The 22,365-nt window shown below is 34.9% G+C and overlaps 1 long non-coding RNA gene and 1 pseudogene across 2 annotated transcripts in view; one reads left to right on the top strand and one right to left on the bottom strand.

Moving 5' to 3' along the window:
• LOC308496539 overlaps positions 1-22,365 on the top strand; it is a 234,324-nt gene that overhangs the window by 26,893 nt on the left and 185,066 nt on the right. The window lies entirely within an intron of this gene.
• LOC308496758 (translationally-controlled tumor protein-like) lies at positions 682-1,186 on the bottom strand (annotated as a pseudogene). The gene has a single exon. The product of its transcript is annotated as a translationally-controlled tumor protein-like (transcript).

Below are 22,365 nucleotides of genomic sequence, written 5' to 3'. Positions count from 1 at the left end.
TAGCAATAATATTAGTTCATAGTTCTGAAGTCATCCTTTGATTTGTGTATTTGTTCATTTGTTTAGTGTTGTTGCTGACAAGTTTGATGCTATTCTGTTTTGTTTTTTTCTTCTTTTTTTCTCTCTGGAAATTGTGCCCCTGTGTTCTACATTTTGAAGTGATATGCACTGGTAAGGGTCTTTCCCCCTACTGTGTGAGATAGTTCATGGACTTTTCACTCTGAACTTCAGTTTTGAAACATTTTGAATTATTTCCTTGAGAATCTCCCTGCCATAATTTCTTGTGTTTTCTTTTTCTGATTGTTCTATTATTCGGATAATGAAACTCTTAGATGGGCATTCTATTTATCTATTCCTATTTAATTTTCTACATGTAAACTTTTAATTCTAATTTCTTAGAGATTTCCTTAAGTTAAAATTCAGCATTTTGTAGTTGTTTTCTTTCTTCATTTCTGCTATCATATTTCTTTTCTTTTCTTTTTCTTTTAAATGAATATTATTTTTAGACAACCTATATGACATGTTTTTCTTAAAAACAATGCCTCTGCTCCAAATAAATCAAGGTCAAAATAAGTGAAGAGCTCAACATTAACATCACTCCCATTTGTCCAGTCCTGTTGTGTGGGTGAAAAGCAGCAGCCAGTTATGATGACAAGTGGTAGATCCAAATTGCCAAATTTGTTAACATTTTTCCATTTCTATACTGTTCTTAAAGAAAGTAATATATTGGGTCACACCATCCTCCTGGTAGTCCAGCAGAGCAACCATGCCACATAGATTCATGTTTTCACCAATAAAGAACTGGTAGTTTTTGAAATTAGCAAGGATGTGCTTGATTTGTTCTGCAGCCCCACCATAAAAGATTTTACTCTTTCTGGTCTCTGTTCTTCAAGTTTCCCTTTGATTGATTTCTTGTAATCCTTGAGGTACTTGTAGGCTTCTTTTGTGAAGATGGTTTCCTGCAAATGATAGTTTCAACACCAGTGATTACTGTACTTTTGGTACCTTCATCCTTGGGGCCTTCAGTGGAGGCATTTCCACCAATGAGTGAGTCATCAATGTTACCCTCTGTCCTACTGACCATCCACTCCTCCACCTGGAGGAATAGCCCATCTGCAATCTCCTGGATCTTGTAGATGTCAGAGAACATCTCATCATGGCTGATGAGGTCCTGGTAGGTGATCATGACTGTGGCTGGAAGGAGACGTCATGGGTGCTGGCTTAGCAGGAGCCTAGAGTCAAGAGGGAGCTTGATGCAGCCAGAGCAGCAGTGTGTGTATGTGTGTGTTTGTGTGCGGGGGGGGGGGGGGGAGGGGAGGGAGGTGGGTGAGGAGTGGGTGGTAAAGCTCTGCTATCATATTTCTAATTTCTAAAAGCTTTCCTTTACTTTCTGGATATTTATTTATTTCTATTTTTCTTTTGCATTTACAACTTGGCTAACTGTTTGGCACAGGGGCCTAGCTTTTGACGTGCCTTCCTCACTGAGCTTATTCACTTGTAGTATTTTTCTTTAATATTTAAAAAAAAAGTGTATATATATATATATATATATATATATATATATATTTAATATTATGTGTTTTTTTGTGGAAGCTAAATTTTCTGTCTCTGGTAGGCAATGTTAAACACATACATACACACACACACGAGTTTTCTTCTGCTTCCATCACTGTATTTTCTTCAAATTTGTTATTTCTGTTTGTTTGGTCTGTGTGTTTCATGCTAGAGGCTTTCTTCAAATATCTGGGGATCCTTGGCTTCCCATAAATTTTTAAGAATGAGTCACCAAAGACTTGATTAGAAACTGATGGGCTTGTCAACTGGTGAACCTCCACCAGTTGACAACTAAATCCATTTAGTTATTTTAGTAGAGCATCATGAGAAAACAGAGGTAAGCACCTGTTGGTTTTGCTGTACAATTTAGATAACTTGAACTATGTAATTTTTGATACAATCTCTTAAGATATAGCATTACTTAACACTGATCTAAGCATGAAAGTCACAACTTCTAATATGTTGTAAAATGCAAAAGATAAAAAAAACACACATAAGTTTCTAAAGGTGATAAAATTGAATCATGAATCCTTTCGATAACAAATAAGCTACATCTATTTTAATGTGTCTCACACATCTCTGAATAACCATGAAGGGATTACAGTATTCTCAGTAGATCAATTCCATACTTCTTCTTATTAATCATTCTAACTTTTATAATGCTGGAAGTGCCAAAATATCTCCTCATTGCAGCTGCATATTCACGGTCCAAAACATTCTTTCCAGTATGACTTGATTATCCTCATCAAATTTGTAATAACCTTCATATGTGAGGTGAGAGAGTGAAAAAAATCAATCTTGCCACGAGTAAGAGTGGATTTGGAGTTCTAATGTGAATTCAGATTAAAAACAGTGCACGAGTTGTGAGGAGAGTTAGTTGGAGTTCATTGCTCATTCTGTACCAGAAACACTAACAAAAATGGAAAAAAAAGTAAGTAGAGTAAAAATCTTTGGAAACTCCTAATTTTTAAGAATTTGATCAAATATTGAATAATTTCAAAGAATAAATTAATGTTGGATCAAAGAAGTAGACGTAATAGTAAATGTTAAATATCAAGGCAAAGAAGATGAAAATATCTGTATATAGTGATATCAGTATGGCTTCAAGCCTATACGCTAGTAGAAAAGAATAAATAACATATAAATTAGGATGAAGAACTGCCGCCATTCCTGTCAGATGCAATTTTGAGGTTTGAGGAATTTCTATAAGAGTTAAATTAGTCCACGTCAGTAAGTGGTTTTTATAGGAGACCTCTATGTGGCAAAAGAAATTGAAGAAGGTAACAGAGTTCCCCTGAGGGCTAACTGCCCTTATTCAAGTTAATGAGATATGTGCCTGAATAAAGCCTTAGTCAGGCATTAAAAAAAAAAAAAAATAAGCTTAGAAAAAAAGAGACCATTTTTCCAAATAGCCTTCTTCCTAATGAGCACTTCAGATTACATTAACTAAGAAAAGAACAAAATTACATGAATTCTTTTTTACCAGAAAAGTTTATACATTTTTATGCCACTTGTCTTTCTGTAAGAAAAAATACTCTTATTATTACTATTGCATAAAACAAAACTGAAAACACAGCAAAAAGATTGGTGGAAGGAGAGGAAGGGTGGTGAGATGTTCTGAAATTGTCAGAACAAAAATGGAGAAGAGTCATGTTTCTTTTCTCTTGATTCTGTTTCTAAATATGCACTTTCAAATTAGCACAGAAAGATAATTATTAAATGTTTAATGGCATGTAATTCCATTAGAGAAAGAAAATGAAAGCTATATTTACAAGTTGTATCCAACTCTGAATTTTAAAGCCAACAGAGAAAGCAAAGTAAACAAATTAAAAATAGAAAATGAAAGCTAAGGAAACAGTGCAATGCAGAACCAATTCTAAGGGGAAAAAAATCTATACCAATTAAAAAATTAGTGGGCCTATTTTATTGTGTTGTATGAACTCAACTTCAAAAGATATCAAATGCACTTTTAGTAATTTGTGAAAATTGGTCCAATTGTTCAATTCCATTTAACCTAAGAAGGTGAAAATTGCATAATATTGACCAGGGCTTAAACAGTTTACTACTTACGTCAGTTATATGGCTATCATTCATTCATTGACCTTATGAGCATTTACTGAGTGTTTATTATCAGCTGGGTATCACCACATTGAAGAGGAAAAACACATGGTTTTTATTCTTCAGAAGCTTGGTGGTTGGAGAAGGCACATATAAGAACATATATAACAATGGAACTAGCTGCTATGTGATAAGTTTTTAGAGAGGTGAGATGTTAAGTGTTGTGGTGAGGAGAGTGAAGAAAGATTTCAGAAGAAGTCATGCTTGATTTCTATCTAAGTATGACTGAGTTCTCAACACTAAATCACTTGAGGAATTATTTCAGGTAGAAGAAAATGTGCAACAGTGAAGATCATGAATGGGCATGGATTGTTTTGGAAACTACAGCATAAGCTTGGCAGACTTTAAGGAAGTGGTAGGAGATGAGCTAAAAGAAAAGAGTGTATAGGGTCTTATGCATGCTACACCAAGGAATTTGTACTTTAGTATTTAGATATCGGGGCGTCAACGATTTTAAGTAGGAGACAGACATGATTGGATTTGCCTTTGGAAAGATCTCTGGTAGCACCTTGAAGGGTGAACTGGAAAAGATGGAGTAGTTAGGCAGAGAGAAAAGTAAGTAGCAATTGTAATATGAGAGAAAAGAATAGCTTTGGGAAATATTTAATAGTCAGAACTATCAGGTCTTTATCACTAATTAGATTCAGTGGAAAGGAGTGATTACCTGGCTTCTAATTTGGCCAAATAGTGAATGATACTTCTATTACTCAGATAAGGAGAGGAAAAGCAGACGAAAGGTAATGAATTGGTTTTGAGTAAACTGGATACTTTAACAATGGAGAGTAAAATAATGTACTTCAATACAAATACAAACAGAAATTTGGGAGATAATAGTTTATTCTCTAAAATGAATAAGCCTTTTTAAAAAATAATCCTGGAAACGTATTACTAATACCAATTGATTTCCACATATCTGTACATCTATATTTCCCATTCCTGGAGTCAGGTATTATTTAAACTTACTTCCTCTGGAACATTGCCTTGGCAAATAGCCTGAAGAAGTATATAGACTTAGGAAAGTCTTTGCAGATGGAAATTCTGCTTTCCCCATCTTATTACCATTAATATCCTTCCGTTTTCTTGACCATGAAGAGGAAGAATTCAATTAAAGGACATCTTTAGACTTGAGCTTTGCCTTATAATAACTGGATTTATTTAGTTATTATAGGCCCTACAGATGTGGCTAAAAACCACCTTATATTTCCCAACATGATATTGTTGATCTCTGTTTTGTTTTTTTTTTCCTTTTTGGACCAGGGACGAGACAAATGGTGACCAGACGGTCCCGTCTAGAGAAGCATAATTGCCAACTCTGATTTAAGCTGGAAAACTCCTCAAAGGAAAATGGGAATTTAGCTTCAAGATAGTAGTTTCCATGTGTGAGTGGGTTTTAAATTCTCCAACGGGAACAAAGAAGGAATAACGGGGGAAAAATCATTTACAGGATTAAGATGATACGTTTATTTTTAGGGAATCTATTTAAAACAGCTATTTCTTGCTTATATATACTTGTACTAGTAGAAGTAATTAACCTTTTTTTCCCCAGAACTTAGTGTTTCCCATCAATACTTTAGAAGGAGTTAACTGAGCTGACAGATTTGATTATTCAAAGTGGTCAGTTTCATTTTTTATTTCGCTTTGACATAAGACTTGGCACAAGTCTATTACAAGCTATGCTCATTTATTGCTTCACTTCGAAGTTATAAATCTGGTTTACATCTATGGAAAATGTAGTGCAGAACTGAAGACATGTCCAATTATCTGGGCAATTTGTTTTATGAACTTATACCAAATTAAATAGAAAGCATCACCAGTATTTGTTCTTCCTCTGTGGGCTGCAAATCAGTTAGGAAAAAAAAAAACTTCTTGAACAGGGGCATTGAAAGTTCTGGCTTTTCAGACTGTTTCCTGAATGTGTTCTGATTAAAACAGGATCTGAAAGTCTGATTGATAGTCTCTATTTCCTTTCTTAATGTCACAAATACATTCAGAATGTTGACTCCTATGAAAGGTAGAATTGCTGAGCTGGATTGCATTGCCTTCAGCAGTTCTTCATATTAGAGGAAATGATTTGACTAAGCATTTAAATCATGGATATGCAAGGCTGGTTTTCTCAGGAAATAGTTATTGAAAGGGATTTTGTGAGTCTCTCACCTATAAAAATGAAATAATATTCAGTCTAGGATGGGCAATCAAGACATAATATTATATGTATACACTTTTGGACTTTTATGAATAGAGTGACTCATCTGATCAAGCATATGTAAAGGTGAATTGTTAATCATTTATACATAATCACTTTTTTAATCAAAGGACAAAAAATATATCAATAGGGAAAATATTTTTATTTAAAAAATTGTTCAATTATAGTTGACATTTAATGTTATTCTATATGTTTCAGGTGTACAGTGTGATTAGATATTTATATAATTTATGAAGTGATCCCTCCAATCAGTCTAGGACCCACCTGGCACTATACACGGTTATTACCATATCATTGACTATAATCCCTATACTGTTCTTTACATCCCTGACTATTTTGTAACTACCAATTTGTATTTCTTAATCCTTCACATTTTTCACCCAGCCACCCCTAACCCCCCTCTCATCTGGTGGGTAACGAGATGGGGAACAAACATCAGTTTGTTCTCTGTATCTATGAGTCTGTTTCTGGTTTTTCAGTTTGTTTATTATGTTCATTAGAATCCACATATAAGTGAGATCATATGATATTTGTCTTTCTGTCTGACGTATTTCACTTAACATAATACCCTCTAGGTCCATCTATGTTGTTGCAAATGGGAAGATTTCTTTTTTGAATGGCTGAGTAGTATTGTATTTTATGTATGTATATAACACTTCTTTATCTAATCATCTATTGACTGGCTCTTGGGTTGCTTCTACATCCCCACTTCTGTAAATAACACTGCAGTGAACATAGGGATGCATATATCTTTTTGAATTTGTGTTTTGGATTTCTCTCGATAAATACCCAGAAGTGGAATTGCTGGGTCATAAGGTGTTCTATTTTTAAGTTTTCCAGGAACCTCTAAATTATTTTCCATAGTGGCTGCACCAATTTGCGATCCCACCAGCAGTGTATGGGTGTTCCCTTTTCACCACATCCTTACCAGCACTTGTTTGTTGATTTATTAATGATAGCCATTCTGACAGGTATTTTAATTTGCATTTCTCTAATGATTAGTGATACTCAGCATCTTTTCATATATCTGTTGACCATCTGTATGTTCTCTTTGGAGAAATGTCTATTCAGGTCCTCTGCCCATTTTTTAATTGGATTGTTTATTCTTTTGGTGTTGAGTTGTATGAGTTCTTTATAAATTTTGGGTATTAAGCTTTTATCAAATGTATCTTTAGTGAGTATATTTTCCCATTTGGTAGGATGTCTTCATTTTGTTGATGGTTTCCTTTGCTGTGCAAAACCTTTTTAATTTAATGTAGTCCCATTTGTTTATTTTTTCTTTTGTTTCCCTTGCCCGAGGAGATAGATCAGAAAAAATAATACTAAGGGCAATGTTGGAGAGTTTATTGCCTATGTTTTCTTCTAGGAGTTTTATGGTTTTGGGCCTTATTTACGTGTTTAATCCATTTTGAGTTTGTTCTTGTATATGGAGTAAAATGGTGGTCCAGTTTGGTTTTTTTGTTGTTGTTTTTTGTTTGTTTGTTTGTTTGGTTGGTTTTTTTTTGCATGCATGCATCTGTCCTGTTTTTAGGGAGAAATATTTTAAAGTTGAAAACTAATGGACACTTTACTTCACCCTTAAGACAACTTGCAAATAGAAAATACTATTGAGTTCAAATCTGCAATCACATATGGCAAATCAATCAGCACAAATAGAAGGATTTAAAAAATAGTGTTTTGTGATAAAGGCATGATTTAATTGCCTAGTAAAAATAATTTATCTTTGTAGATGAGGACTTTTTTCCCCTTGAGATTGGTCAACACTTTTCTCTTTTGAATTATATATAAGAATTTAAAACTATTTCTCAGAAAATCTACTGTGGAGGCTTTAAATGGAATCTCCTTATTCCTATACACACTTTCTGATCTGTTTTTCTTCCCGTTGTTAAAATTAGGTGGATACTGTATTGAAACTTATCCTCATTGTTTTTTATTGCCTCCAAAAAATAAAACTATTCACATAATAGCTTATTTTTATCCAGTTACTATACTAATTTGCTTTAACTGTGACAATTTTCCTCATGTTTCAATGCATTGTTTTGACAGAGTTACTCATCAAGATTTTACTTGAAAAAGAAAATAATTCACCTTCACATTTTAAACTTAACTCATTTTAGTCTTTCTTTTTATTTCATATTCCTATGTACATTACAATGACAGACTATAACTGACAAGATAATAGATTAAACTTTATAAGTTGATCTAACTTAAGAGGGTTCATTGGATACTAAAAAGTAAACTAAAAGAAAATTAGAAAAAAAAAATAGAATGTCAAAACCCCCACAAAAGATGGACAGTATGATTTTATTTTAAAAAGCTACTACTTTTTATGCTTAATCATTAGCAAGCTAAATTATATACCATTTAATCTTGTTCTTTCCTTATGGCATGTATGACTGGGATTGGTATGCCATGCACTAGCTTATGAATAATACTTTAGTCTGTACTCGACTTCTTTCCTTGTTTGCATGTTCCCCTTAAAGAATGAGCTTTATTTATTTCACTTATGTTCTTCCCTATACTTTTCCTTTTTATTTTTTGTTTCAATTATCTATCTATCTATCTATCTATCTATCTATCTATCTATCTATCTATCTATCCATCCATCCATCCATCCATCCATCCATCCATCCATCCATCCATCCATCTATATCTATCCATTGCACATTCTTTTCCATTTCCTCCCAACTCCTATTCCTCATAAAGTTTGACAAAGAAGATTGAGAAGTTAAAACTCTTTGACCCTAAAGTTTAGTTTTTGGAAAGAACCTTTTGCTTGCCAATGTTTACAGGTCTCTTAGGCAAAGTTATCCAACAGTCTGCAGAGTGTGTGGTGGGCAGCATGCACATAGGTCTTTACTCAGTGTATTTTGTCAGGTACCATCAACCAACAGTCCTTGAACTGGACTCTGTCTAAAGGATAGTGAAAGACAGATATGGAGAGCAAATTCCTGCCCCATTCTGAGTCCCCTTTTTTTCTTGTTAGGTAGACCAGCTTGGGGTGGACTCTGGGGTAGAATGGAGTTTTCTTCTGATATAGAGTCAAACAATTTCATGACTTTTTTCAAAAAGTTCACATGGGAGCCCATGGAGTTGAACCAAATAGCTTCCTATACCTCATTCAGGATAATTAAGAAAAATGATTGAAAAGCATTATACTTTTTGAGTGAGATTAATAACACAATATGAAATAATGCTTTTAATTCAATATTTAATTTGCTGATAATCCTTGTTTTATGGTGATGACTTTAATTTTTGAATATTTTTGGATTATAGTGATCATGCTAAAATCCATTTTAATATGATAGAGAAACACAACATTCCTTTGTATAGATTTTTTAAAAAGCTTATTCCAACATACATATAATTTTATTTAAAAATGTTGTGAAATGGTTAGTACTAATTCTACAGAATGTGTATAGGATTTTAACATGACTGTACTTTAAAAAATTATTGTTAAATGAGGTCATTATCACTTAAGTACATAGCTGTTGTATTTCCACTTCTTTGAAGCACTGTTCTAGGCAATGAATGGATAAAATCATTCTCATTCATGAAGGTCAATTTAAATTTAATGGTGTGAACATCCCATTTACTTTACAGAAAACCACTACTTATTAAAAACATTTTGACAAAAAATTACTTCTCACAAAGAAGTTAAATACCAGTGTTTAATGTTTTATTACAGTGCTGGGAACATGAAATAAATAACAATGGAAATAAAACAGGACAGAAAAGCTGTTAAGCAGGCTGGACTTATTCACATGAGAGACTGTTGAAATTCATGCTCAAGTTACTGAATACCAATGCATATAACATCTGAACATGTGGGTGCCATATTTAATTCTTTAAAAAAATCTGCTTTTTAAGAAGTATTAATTGGACAAATACCTGATACTTTCTGAAACATAGAACTTTTGTCAACCCAGTAGCCCTGCCTTTTAAGCTAGAACCAGTGTCTTGCCCCATTTCATTGTGCTTGAGATGCCACTTTACTACGCAATAGTTGATTAATTTCAAATTGGAAAAGTTATAGTACCCCTTTCCTTGGCCTCTGATTAATCTAGTTATGAGTACATGGTTAAGGTTGGCCAATGCATTCCTTCTGTAGCATTTTCTTGTTACCATGTGCACTTATAGTGGCTAAAGTTTTAATATATAAAAAAATCAACAGTTGCAAATAGCCAGTTGCCATGCCTCATTGGCTAGAAGAGCAAGGTGAGTTACCTGGGGAGTAGGTAAGGAAAGGGACAATAGAAAGAAGGAGAACAGAAGAGAAAAAAAATAAAAGAATAATGAAATGGAGAGAAAGATACACACCCACACACACACAGAGCAAAAGAGAGAGAGCTGTTAAGTAGACCCACTTGTCAATTTGGAAGAGAGATGGGTAGTCTTGATGGCATTCAAATTATTTGAATTCTTGGTTCTCTGCTTTGCCTATAGCTTGGTTGTTTTGTAAGATATCCCAATATCTTTCCAATAAAAAGTCCTCTTTATAATTTGTTCTTATTGAGTATCCATCATTGCCACCAAAATATTTCTAATAAATACAATTTATAATTTATTTTATAGTCTCACTTAGAGAGATGTCCATTCAAATAAAGACAAATTTGCAAATACATTTATGTCCAAATCCAGAGATCTCCATAAACCTATTTAATAGCAGTTATAGTTAACTTTTAAAGAAAGCAAACTGCCAAAGTAAAACTGCTAAATTCTGTTGAGATACTTATAAGGCTTAGGCTTTGAGACAGTCTTTCTTTAATGAGATAGAAAAGCAGTTGATGAATTAAGTTTACATAAGAGGTTTGATTATTCAGTTTGTCTCATGCAGACCTAAATGATCCCAGTGATTCTGAATGGCTTTAAAGAATCACCAAGTTGTCAAATGGATTTTGCCCATTTCCCTACATACATCCAGTTCATTATTGCCTGTAAAATAAACTCTTAAAACCAACTCTGAAAATCTTCTCTCACTAGATGGGTTGCCTCTTTATTTTGTCGATGGTTTCTTTTGCTGTGCAGAAGCTTTTTAGTTTGATATAATCCCATTCATTTATTTTTGCTCTTACTTCCCTTGCCTTTGAGGTCAACTTCATAAAATCATCTTTGAACCCAAGGTCCATAAGTTTAGTATCTACGTTTTCTTCTATGCAGTTTATTGTTTCAGGTCTTATGTTTAGGTCTTTGATCTATTTTGAGTTAACTGGTACACGGTGACAGATAGCAGTTTAGTTTCATTCTTTTGCACGTGGCTATCCAATTCTCCCAGCACCATTTATTGAAGAGGCTATCTTTTTTCAATTGTATGTTTTTGGCTCCTTTGTTGAAAATTATCTGTCCATATTTTTGTGGGTTTATTTCTGAGTTCTTGATTCTATTCCATTGGTCTATGTGTTTGTTTTTCTGCCAATACCATGCTGTTTTGATTATTGTTGACCTGTAGTACAAGCTCAAGTCAGGGAGTGTGATACCTCCAGCATTATTCTTTTTTCTTAGGATTGCTTTGGCTACTCAGGGTCTTTAGTGGGTCCACACAAATCTGATGATTTTTTGTTCTTCTATTTCCTTAAAAAATGCCATTGGGATTTTGGTGGGGATTGTATTAAATCTGTAATATGCTTTGGGTAATATGGTAATTTTAACTATGTTGATTCTTCCAATTCATGAACACAAAATGTCTTTCAATTTCTTTGTATCTTCTTCAATTTATTTGACAAATGTCTTACAGTTTTCAGTGTATAGGTCCTTCACATCCTTGGTTAAGTTTATTCCTAGGTATTTTTTTTGCTGTAATTGCAAAAGGAATTGTATTTATTTATTTATTTATTTATTTATTTATTATTTTTCTGAGATTTCTAATAAGAGGTAATATCCAAAATATATAAGGAACTCATACAACTCAACAACAAAAAACTAACCCAATTAAAACATGGGCAGAGGACCTGATTTCTCCAAAGAGGACATGCAGATGGTCAACAGATATACGAAAAGATGCTCAACATCACTAATCATCACATAAATGCAAATAAAAACTACAGTGAGATACTACCTCCCACCAATTAGAATGGCCATCATAACAAGACAGATAATAGGTGTTGGAGAGGCTGTGGAGAAAAAGGATACTCATACACTGTTGGTAGGACTACAGACTGGTGCAACCGCTATGGAAGGCAGCGTGGAGGTTCCTCAAAAAATTCAGAATGGAATATGACCCAACAATCCCTTTCTACGGTATATACCCAAAAAACTTGAAGACGTTTATCTGCAAAGATATATGTGTTTCGACATGCAATGCAGCTTTATTTATGGTGACCGAGACATGGAACCAACCAATGTGTCCTTCGATAGATGATTAGTTAAAGAAGATGTGGTACACGTACACAATGGAATACTACTCTGCCATGAGTAAAGGTGAAACAGTGCCATTTGCAACAACATATTGCATCTCAAGATTATTATGCTAGGCAAAATAAGTCAGACAGAAAAAGTCAAGAACCCTATGACTTCACCTATATGTGGGATATAAAACTGAAAGCAACAAAGGAACAAGACAAAAAATGAAGAAACAACACCTCACAGATACAGACAATAGTCATTACTAGAGGGGAGGGTAAAAGGCATATAGTAGAAGAGGGTAAAGGGAGTCAAATATATGGTGAAGAAAGGAAAACTGAGTCTGGGTGGTGAGCACACAATGTGATATACAGATGATTTATTACAGAATTGTACACCTGAAAGCTATGTAATTTTACTAACCATTGTTACCCCAATAAATTTTTTTAAAGTTTCTTGGCGTGGCATGGTTAGTAAAGTTACATTGGTTTCAGGTGTACAATTCTGTAATACATCATCTATATATCACATTGTGTGTTCACCACCCAGAGTCAGTTCTCCTTCCATCACCATATATTTGATTTATTTTACCCTCACCTACCACCCGACCCCTCTCTGTTAACCACTAAACTATTGTCCGTGTCTGTGAGTTTTTGTTTCTTCATTTGTTTGTCTTGTTCCTTTGGTGTTTTCAGTTTTATATATCACATATCAGTGAAATCATATGGTTCTCGACTTTTTTTGTCTGACTTATTTTGCTTAGCATAATACTCTCAAGATACAACTCCTAACTTCCTATCTTTTTAACACCTCTTTCAAGGGCCTTCATTGTGAAAAGCAGTGTTCTCAGCTCTATGTTGATATTAATACATAGTCCTTGACATACTGCAACTTTTATTTAACAGAGGAAGTAAATAAAATATGTCACTATAATACTGAGTGTCACACACACACACACACACACACACACACACACACACACACACACACACAATAAGGGTTGAAGGATCCTTAGAGTGCCAAGGGTCTGTGTCTGCCTTCTTGGAGATTATCACTATTCTCTGGGCTTCACTCATCACCCAGAAAACTGGGAAATACAATTTATTGGGTAGGCCAGCAATCACTGTTTATAATTCTATAGTCAAGACATTTTTTTGAGGACAATGGCTGAGTGGAATATTTTGTGTGGAGTGAGAATCAGAGCAGAGCTCTGCCTCTGAAAGACAGGCTGAGGAACACACACCCTGGGCAGGTCACCAGCTTTCCAAAGGAAGACTTTAGCAATGGCTGAACACTGATGATGTCATTCTGGCCCCTCATAATCATTTCCCTGTTTTCTTGACTTATTTATTTCTTTATCAAACTCTACAGCACCAAGTCTCTGATTGCCCCCAGAGTTCTGCTTTGCTGTTTTCCTGCTTTGCTTGCTTAACTTTTGCTCTAAGTCAGCTTTCTTACTTTTGACCTATGTTCATGGCTTCTAGGTGATGACACACACACTACATTGTCTCTGTTTTCTGACATTGGTTCATACTCAGCTTTGGCATCCCTGCTCTTCTGTTTTCAAAGTTTAAGTCTCTCAGGGACTGCAATTCACTTGTACCTTAGTTTTATTAGAAAAAATTAAATTCACTTTTGGAAATTTAAATTCATTTTATTTAAATCCATGTAAATCTTTTTCTGAAATCTACTGCGGATGTATAGGTTATAAGGAGTGATTGGAGGTTTTTCACTAGATTAGAGAAGGGTATGATGAGAAAACTGACAATGTCAAGGGTAGAATAGAAGGCTAGGGAGAGTTTAAGAAAGAAATACCACTTAAAAGTAAGGTTATTATATGATTCCATGTTTGCTTATCTGTTTCTCCCTGTATAGACATTAAAAAAAAATTATTGAGTTAGCACAATGTCTGACACATAATTGATGGCAAATAATTACTGCTTCAACAAATAAATGAAAAACAATAGTGAGGGTTTAAACCAAGGCCTCCAGGGGATGAAGGAGAAATTATAATCAACAACAGTACTTGATCCCTCTTTGGAACATGAAGGAAAGAAAGAAGTTCAAGCTCTCTCGATTTCAGGTTAGTATTTTTCTGAGTGTTTGGAGGTATCATTGACAAAGCAGGGGAAATACAGGAGCTAGCCTGTTCTGAAAGTACAGATTATGACTTTGATTTTATTACATTTAATTTTTGGTACCTATAGGACATGCTGAAGGACCTGTTCAGTAAGGGGTTAAATATTTGGATCTGGAACTCAGAAAAGAGATAGAGGCTGGAGACCTAGGCTAAATGATGGGATTCTTAGAGAGGGGAACCCCAGTATTTAATAAGGGAACTACAAGAACATTATATAGAAGAGATGGAATAATTGACCCAGGAACTGGAAAGGTAAACAAAAAAACAGTGTCATGGACTCTTAGAGATGAGAAAATATTGAATGTTATGAGACGGCATAAGTATACTTCCTGTGGTAGTCCTATGGTTTGACCTAGCCGAATGGGAGATGTATAACTAGATGATATATATAGACATTAGTAGAGATTCTTAACACCCTGGCCTGGTTCTTTAATCCAAATCCACTTCTGCAGGGTTGGCTGCAGAGGCTACTGAAGGCTGCATATTTCTTTTTTTCTAACTGGAGAGCATTTGCTTGGATACCTGAGAAAACTGTTTTTGCTTTTAGGTGAATAACTTAACTTCTAAGTCCTTAAAATTGTCTCTGGGCAAACAGTCCCACTTTAACCTGTAATTATTTGTTTCCTAAATAGTACTTGGACACAATTTGTAATACAATGCTTCATACATAGTGTGTACGAAGTGTGTGTCCAGAAAATGTCAAATGAGTGAATGATGTCAATATTGACTCCTTCATTTATTAATTGGTTCACATGGCACAAATGAGGCTGATGCAATAAATCTTTTTACAATGTGCATGTGGGTATGATCACTAGCCAATCTAACACATTTGAAAAAACATTTTTGGTAACTTTAAAGTGGATCAATCTGTGAGATAAGACTGGAAATTAAAGGAAGTGAAAAACGATGAGTTCAATGAATAAAATATCCATTCAAACATCCCTTACTCATGGTAATTTTGAGTTTCTTTACCATTTCTATGCTTTAGTTTTTGATTCTGGAAAATTGGACTTGGGCCCTTGGCCTATTTTTGTGTTTCCAGTTTTTGCAAATTGGAACATATCTGAAATTTAATCATTTCAGAGTCCCTAAGCCAAAAGTATATTAAAAAATCCCTGTTTGCTCTTTTCTAATGGAAAAAAAAGAAGTGATCTCCCATGGAGAAGGGCTCTTGGACTCATTGTGCCAGAAAGGTATTGTGTTTTGATATATCCAATCAGTCATTCTACTTTTTTGTAAAGAATTTTGTGTTTCACAGAATATAAATCTGGCTTATTGCCTTCAAATATTCATGCAGAGTCATATATTATTTTTAAAAATTTATATTTTTCTTGGCATAATTCTTAGAGTAGAATTAAGAGCTTCCATAATTTATGAAGAAATCAAATGAGTTTATAACTATAAAGTGAAACCAATGAAGCCATCAGAGTGAAGATGCATGCGTCAAATTGCTCTGGAAATGATTATTAGTTACTCATAGTTAAGAACTATATTTTGCTGAGCACAAAACAGATTACCTCTATGAGAGATATAGCATAATCAAGTCAAATAATCGAGCAATTGTTTTTGCTGTTGTTTCTACTATGTTGAGGGAACCCAAATCTGGAATACTCTTGTTAAGGACTGAATGTTTGTGTCCTATCAAAATTCGTGTGTTAAAGCCCCAAACCCCCCATGTGATGGTATTTGGAGATGGGCCTTCGGAAGGTAATTAGGGTTAGATTAGGTCATGAGGGTAGGGCTCTCAGGATAGAATTAGTGGTCTTGTAAAAAGAGGAAGTGGAGACAGTCGGAAGGCAGCAAGTCAGGTAGAGCATTCTCATAAGAAACAAAATTCACCTGGACCTTGATCTCACACTTCCCTGCCTCAAGAGCTGTGAGAGAAGAAATTTCTATTGTTTAAGTCACCCAGTTCATGGTATTTTGTTACAGAAGCCAAGACAAGTCAATAAACAGAAGGTTCTGAGATTGAGAGGTCTCGTATAGGTTATAACCAGGGTGATGTGATAGAGAAGGAGAAGAGTGATCCGGGAAGACCTTTTGGGAGATGTGGTTTTCAAGAATAAGTTTACTTAGTGTTGTGAAGAGTAAGGGACAGAGAGTGTTTCAGGATGAGGAAATAGCCATCTCATTTTGTGTGTACCCTGGCACCACTCTTTGTGTAGTCTAAATATTAAATAGAAATAGTTGACAAGAAGTAGACAAAGGTGAAGTTTGTTTTGGATTTGGCTGGGGATTGAGAGGGACTCTGAAAATACTTTTTTTTTGGGGGGGGGCATGTATGCAAATTATTTAGAAGGCAATAATGTAAAATGATTTAAAATTGTAACAATTATTGAAAACGGAGCTTCTTGGTAAAGTCTATATTATTAGTTTACCTTCTTTCTCTAACTCTGCCTTCTACTTTTGTGTTGCAAAACCATTTTATGTGTCTCCGAGTTCTGTAGGATCTACACTCACCACTGTGAGTACCTCTCTACAGATGCACATTGGAAACTATGAACGGATTTGGGAAGTCGGTATAGATGTGCTGCAGTGCAGTGTTTTATTTCTGCTGTGTAAGTTAAGGTCTAACCTCTGGAGCCAGATTTCTACACCGATTTCCTGGCTGAGGCTCTGCAAATGTGGTTGGCACCATACTAGGGTAGCTCAGGTAGCCGGGAACTGAGATTATGTTTACCATTTTCATAAACCCTCATGGAATAAATATAGGCTCCAGTCATTCTTTATTCTACCCCCCACTATAGCCGTTAGCAGGAAGGAAGTATCATTTTCATCTCTTGGTACAATGAAACCTCTGAGAATCTAGTTACAATTTCTCTTAGCAAATGGAATCCCAGAAGTGTCTGCACATAGCTAAAATGCACATGTATTCTCCTCTTAGAGTTTCTTTCTTTTTTTTTTTCAGACCATGGTTGAAAAATATCTGCTCTTTAAATTATTCCATTGCTTTACAGAGGAAGTATTAATTACATGACTGCGAGCATAGATCAGGCTGGGATGTAATTACAGGGCTGGCTTTGTCTCTGTTGTCCAACAGAATTAGGCAGGAAGTGTTCATGATGCCAGCAGTTTAAGGTGTTTTGGAGCCCATTATGTTTCTGGTTCTCTCAAGAACTTCAGCATGGATCAAATAACATTTCTGTTGCCCAATTGTCTGGAAAAATGACAAAGCAAGTATTAACAGAGATACATTTTTACAAGTTTTCTGTTTGTACAGTTGATAGAAAATGTTATAGGCAGCCTTAAAAAAGTGGGCTTCTGTGGCATCACTCTTGTTATCTGATTGTTCTATCTTTTGTCACAGTGTGAGTCCATTACTGGCTCTCCATTTGGTTTTACATTAAACAATGATGTTGCTGAGAAGATAAACATGTTTTTGTGTTATAAAGTTTATTCCTTTTAAACAATACTTTTACATAAAATTGTTTTCCTTCAATGTCTAATTTCAAATTAGAATGTCAGAGTAAAAACAAATGTTTCTAAAATGACCCTTCTATCTCATTCACTTTTTCGTGGGTTATGATTTCCTATGTTATGATTTTTTTCCATCATTCTTATAAAAATTGAATCTATTTACATTTTTATTTGTTAATTCTCTTGCAAATTTCCTTGCAATGATCATCTTTACTGAGCTTTTAAGCTTCCCCCCTCAAGCAGTTAAAGCAGCTTTTTCATTTTGCTGCTGTTTTCTGTCGTTTGGGATTCTACATCTTCTGAAATTTTTTTGCGTAGTAATGGATTCTCCTCCATCACTTCTTGCATACCAAATGTTATAATTCTTGATATTTTTCTTGTTGCTGTTGGGCAATCCATACTACATCCCTAGTCTTTCCTCAGACTTTCACATTATTAGAATGTTGGATTTCCTCAAAAGCCACCCCAAATTGCACTTTGAGAGCACATTTTTTTCTTTAAGCATGTGTGCATATAATCACTTTTAGTCCCAGTTACGTAACACTGACACTGTTACTATTTTTGCAATCATTGCATTTATTTCTTATAAAAAGTTTCATTTTTCATATTCTTATTCCTTTCCTTGTAAAGCAGGATGACAATTTCTATCATATATAAGAGTGGAGGAAACCTCCAGGATTGTACATATCTCCTTCCCCCTGTCCTTTTTTGAGGGGGATCAACAACAAAACTTAGTACATTTGCTGACTTTGTTCACAGTACAAATATTGGGTTTTGTTTAAAGAAATGAAAATATTCATATATTTTGTATTTAGTTTTCTCTTTTGTTTGATCTTTACATTTTCTATAATCTCTGCCTCCTTGCATTTATCTTTTCTAGTCAGAAGAAATAGGTACAATTTTATGAAGAAAAAAATGGCAATTGTGAAATGGTCTTAATATTTTTCTTGAAAAATATACAAATATGTGACAAAGATAAGAATTCCTCATTTCATTGTACGTAAGGTATCTTACTTTAGTTAACTGGCATCGGATTAGACCAATATGAATGTGTTTCAATTCTGAATTTTTTTGATTGAGGTATAATTGACATGTATTCTATTAGTTCCAGGTGTACAACATAATGATTTGATATTTGTATATACTGAGCAATTATCACCATAATAAGTCTAGTTAAATCCATCACCATAACTAGATTTTTTTCTTGTGATGAGAACTTTTAAGATGTACTGTCTTATCAACTTTCAAATATGCAATCCAGTATTACTAACGATAGTCTCCGTGCTGTCTGTACACTATGAATTTTAAAAAGTGATTGAAATACTAGTGTTATCCATTTCAGAAAACTGAACTCTTGTATTCTTTTGGCAAAAGTTTTAAGGAGACAAATTATAATAACTAGGCAAGGATGATTTTAACAAGTATATGAATTACTGATATATTCGTACATCTTTCCCCCATTCTTAAAAATGTTTGGTTTATCAACACTCAACATACCATAATAGCCTCTAATTGAACAGATAGGTAGTTTTGCATCAACAATGAAGAAACTGCATTTATAGATTTTTAAAAATTTTCTTTTTAGAATTTCTTGTTTCTAAAGTTTTGAATTTATTTTTATTTTTAAATTAAATTTGTTGGGGTGACGTTGGTTAATAATAACATTATATAAGTTTCAGTATACATCTTTATAACATGACTTCTGTGTACTCTATTGTGTGCCCATTACCCAAAGTCTTGTCTCCTTCTGTCACCATATATTTGACCCTTTTTGCCCTTTTCATCCCCCCCACCTGTTAACTTTTAGTTCCTCTTCTCATATCCTGTTCAATTTTATATACTCCTTAATTAATATCTCAAACATCTTACACACTTCTCTACTACTTAAATTTAGAGAACTGACACTTTTCTGAGCCCAGGAAATAAAATAAAACCCTCCAAACCTTGGCTTTCAGAAAAGAGGTCCGAGAATGATGATTCAACAGTATTCTCCCCAGTCTTTTTGTGATTTGCATTTCCCCAGAAGCAAATCCTGAAACAAGTATTCAAGTTCAAGTTATTTATTTGAAAGATAATTTCAGGAAATGCCAGTAAAAATGGAAAGTCTAGTAGGGAAGGAAAGACAGCCAAGAACAAATGTATTAGCAAGTTATTACTGGGAATAACTACACATTGCTGTTGCTGAGAAAATTTGGGTGCATTTCAGAGTTACATCGCAGTGGGGAGAACAAGCTGGAATATTTACATACCAAGCTTTCTTCCATCATTGGTTGAGGGATGCTCCTAGGGGGTGTTAATTAGGCCTTTCTAGGACGTAGGGGCTTTGGTAGCCAGATGAAATGCACAGGCAATGAAATGCAGGTGTAGACAGCTGGAAATATGGAAAGCAGGTATTGGAATGGTTTGAGGGAATTTGAGTGGGGCACTAACCTTGACAGTTTCCTACTTCAAAATCTTACAGAATAGGAAGCATAGAAATGGAAAACTGTTGCCAACATAAAAAAACTGTTGCCAACATAAAATGTTGGCATCTTCAGTTACCATTTTATTTTCCAATGATATGTACACAATTCTCTTTTTAGCCTAATTTTAAAGATTTTATTGGGGGAAGGGGAACAGGTCTTTATTGGGGAACAGTGTGTACTTCCAAGACTTTTTTTTTTTCCAAGTCAAGTTGTTTTTTCAATCTTAGTTGTGGAGGGTGCCGTTCAACTTCAAGTTGTTGTCCTTTCAGTCTTAGTTGTGGAGGGCGCAGCTCAGCTCCAGGTCCATTTGTCGTTGTTAGTTGCAGGGGGCACAGCCCACCATCCCTTGCGGGAGTCGAACCGGCAACCTTGTGGTTGAGAGGACGCGCTCTAACCAACTGAGCCATCCCGGAGGCAGCTGAACTCAAGCTGCCCTGTTCAATCTTAGTTGCAGGGGGCGCTGCCCATCATCCCTTGGGGGACTCGAGGAATTGAACTGACAACCTTGTGGTTAAGAGCCCACTGGCCCATATGGGAATGGAACCAGCCTTCGGAGTTAGGAGCATGGAGCTCTAACCGCCTGAGCCACCAGGCCGGCCCGTAGCCTAATTTTTTATTCTTATAACATCAAGACCAAAATTTTCATTTCTTCTGTGTTACTATTTCTTCTAGTAGCCCATCCTTAAGGTATATACCACATGACTTGGTCTCTTGGACATCTGGTTTTGTGTTAAAAAAAAAAAGCATCTTCGTTTTACATAGTGATTTTATATCAGTTCCTTTACCATAATCTTGATTTGGAGAGTTACATTAATGTGGTTTTGCTAAAAGAATTATGGAGGATAAATATAGATTCTGAAGAGGAGAAAGAAAGGGAATGATTAGAAATCATACTTATGCCTCCGACTTCTCTGCTCAGGGCAGATACCACTAATGGATTACATCATTCCCCTTGACAGACACTTCACCTTGAGCTTCAATCACGTTTGTCAATATCACTAACCTTTATGTCCTATTGTACTTCCATTGAGTGTCTTTACAATTAAAAACACAATTTTTGGTCAATTCAATAGCTGACCTTCTCTTTATTTATCCCCAGACTACAGAATACTTCTACAGAAACATACACACCAAACAGATGAATACTGTTTTCATTTATTGTCTCAAACTTTATTTGGTCCCCATAACAGTGTCTGGTACTGGTTAGGTGTCCCATAGTAAGCTCTATTGCTAATTCTCCAAAACAATTTTTATTAATTATAATCTTTTCATTGCAGGTGTCAGAAAATCAACTTGAACTGGTTTAAGCAATGAGGGGATGGTTATTAAAATCCTTCTTGGATGTCTTTCAGAATCAAAGAACTAAACTAGGAATAGGACTGGTCCATTATTACAATTGGAATCAGGGGATTAAATTTCATCTCTCTCCATCTTGTGTTTATTATCTTCTTTGTGAATCAATTTAATTTCTTTTTTTTCTGTGTACATCACATCTGTTCTGTGTCCCAGATGGGAAGAAACGTGTGGGAAACACAATGAAAGGACAATAGGATATGACATTCAGGTTTCCATCTTAAAAGCCAGAAAACTAGAAAGACAGCGACTTTTACGGATCAGTTCCAGAAGCTGTAGGTGAACACTCTGATTGATTACACTCGAGTCTTGTGCCTGGTTCTGGGTTAATCAGTTGTGGCCAAGGAAACATATGAGTTTTTGTGATAGAATAGTTGGGCAGTTCCAGTAGAAACGATATGAATGAAGCGGAGTGGACAGGACAGTTACTGGAACTAGAAGTGTAATGGACAAATACTACTATAGATATGGATTCCCTTTCCTTAAATTGTAACCTCATCATTCTTCTATTCGTCTCAATAAATGACCTTACTTTCTAGTTCATGAAAATAATATCAGCGCGAATCTGAAACTCCATTTGTTTTTTCTTCTATCCACCTGTTTTTATAATAAAATTGTTGCACCTCATACTTATGGTGAATTTCTAGGTCCTCATTATTTATGATCTGTCATATTGTCTCTGAACTGGTCCCTACAACTTTTGCCTTTACACTATCTGGTTCAACAACACGCTATTGCCAGATAAACCTTCTGAACCAACATTTCTCTCCATAATA

The sequence above is a fragment of the Rhinolophus hipposideros genome, assembly GCF_964194185.1.
Source record: "Rhinolophus hipposideros genome assembly, chromosome: 4".
NCBI lineage: Eukaryota > Metazoa > Chordata > Mammalia > Chiroptera > Rhinolophidae > Rhinolophus > Rhinolophus hipposideros.
Note: the sequence above shows the minus strand (reverse complement) of the source record. Positions and strands in the feature narration are given on the sequence as shown.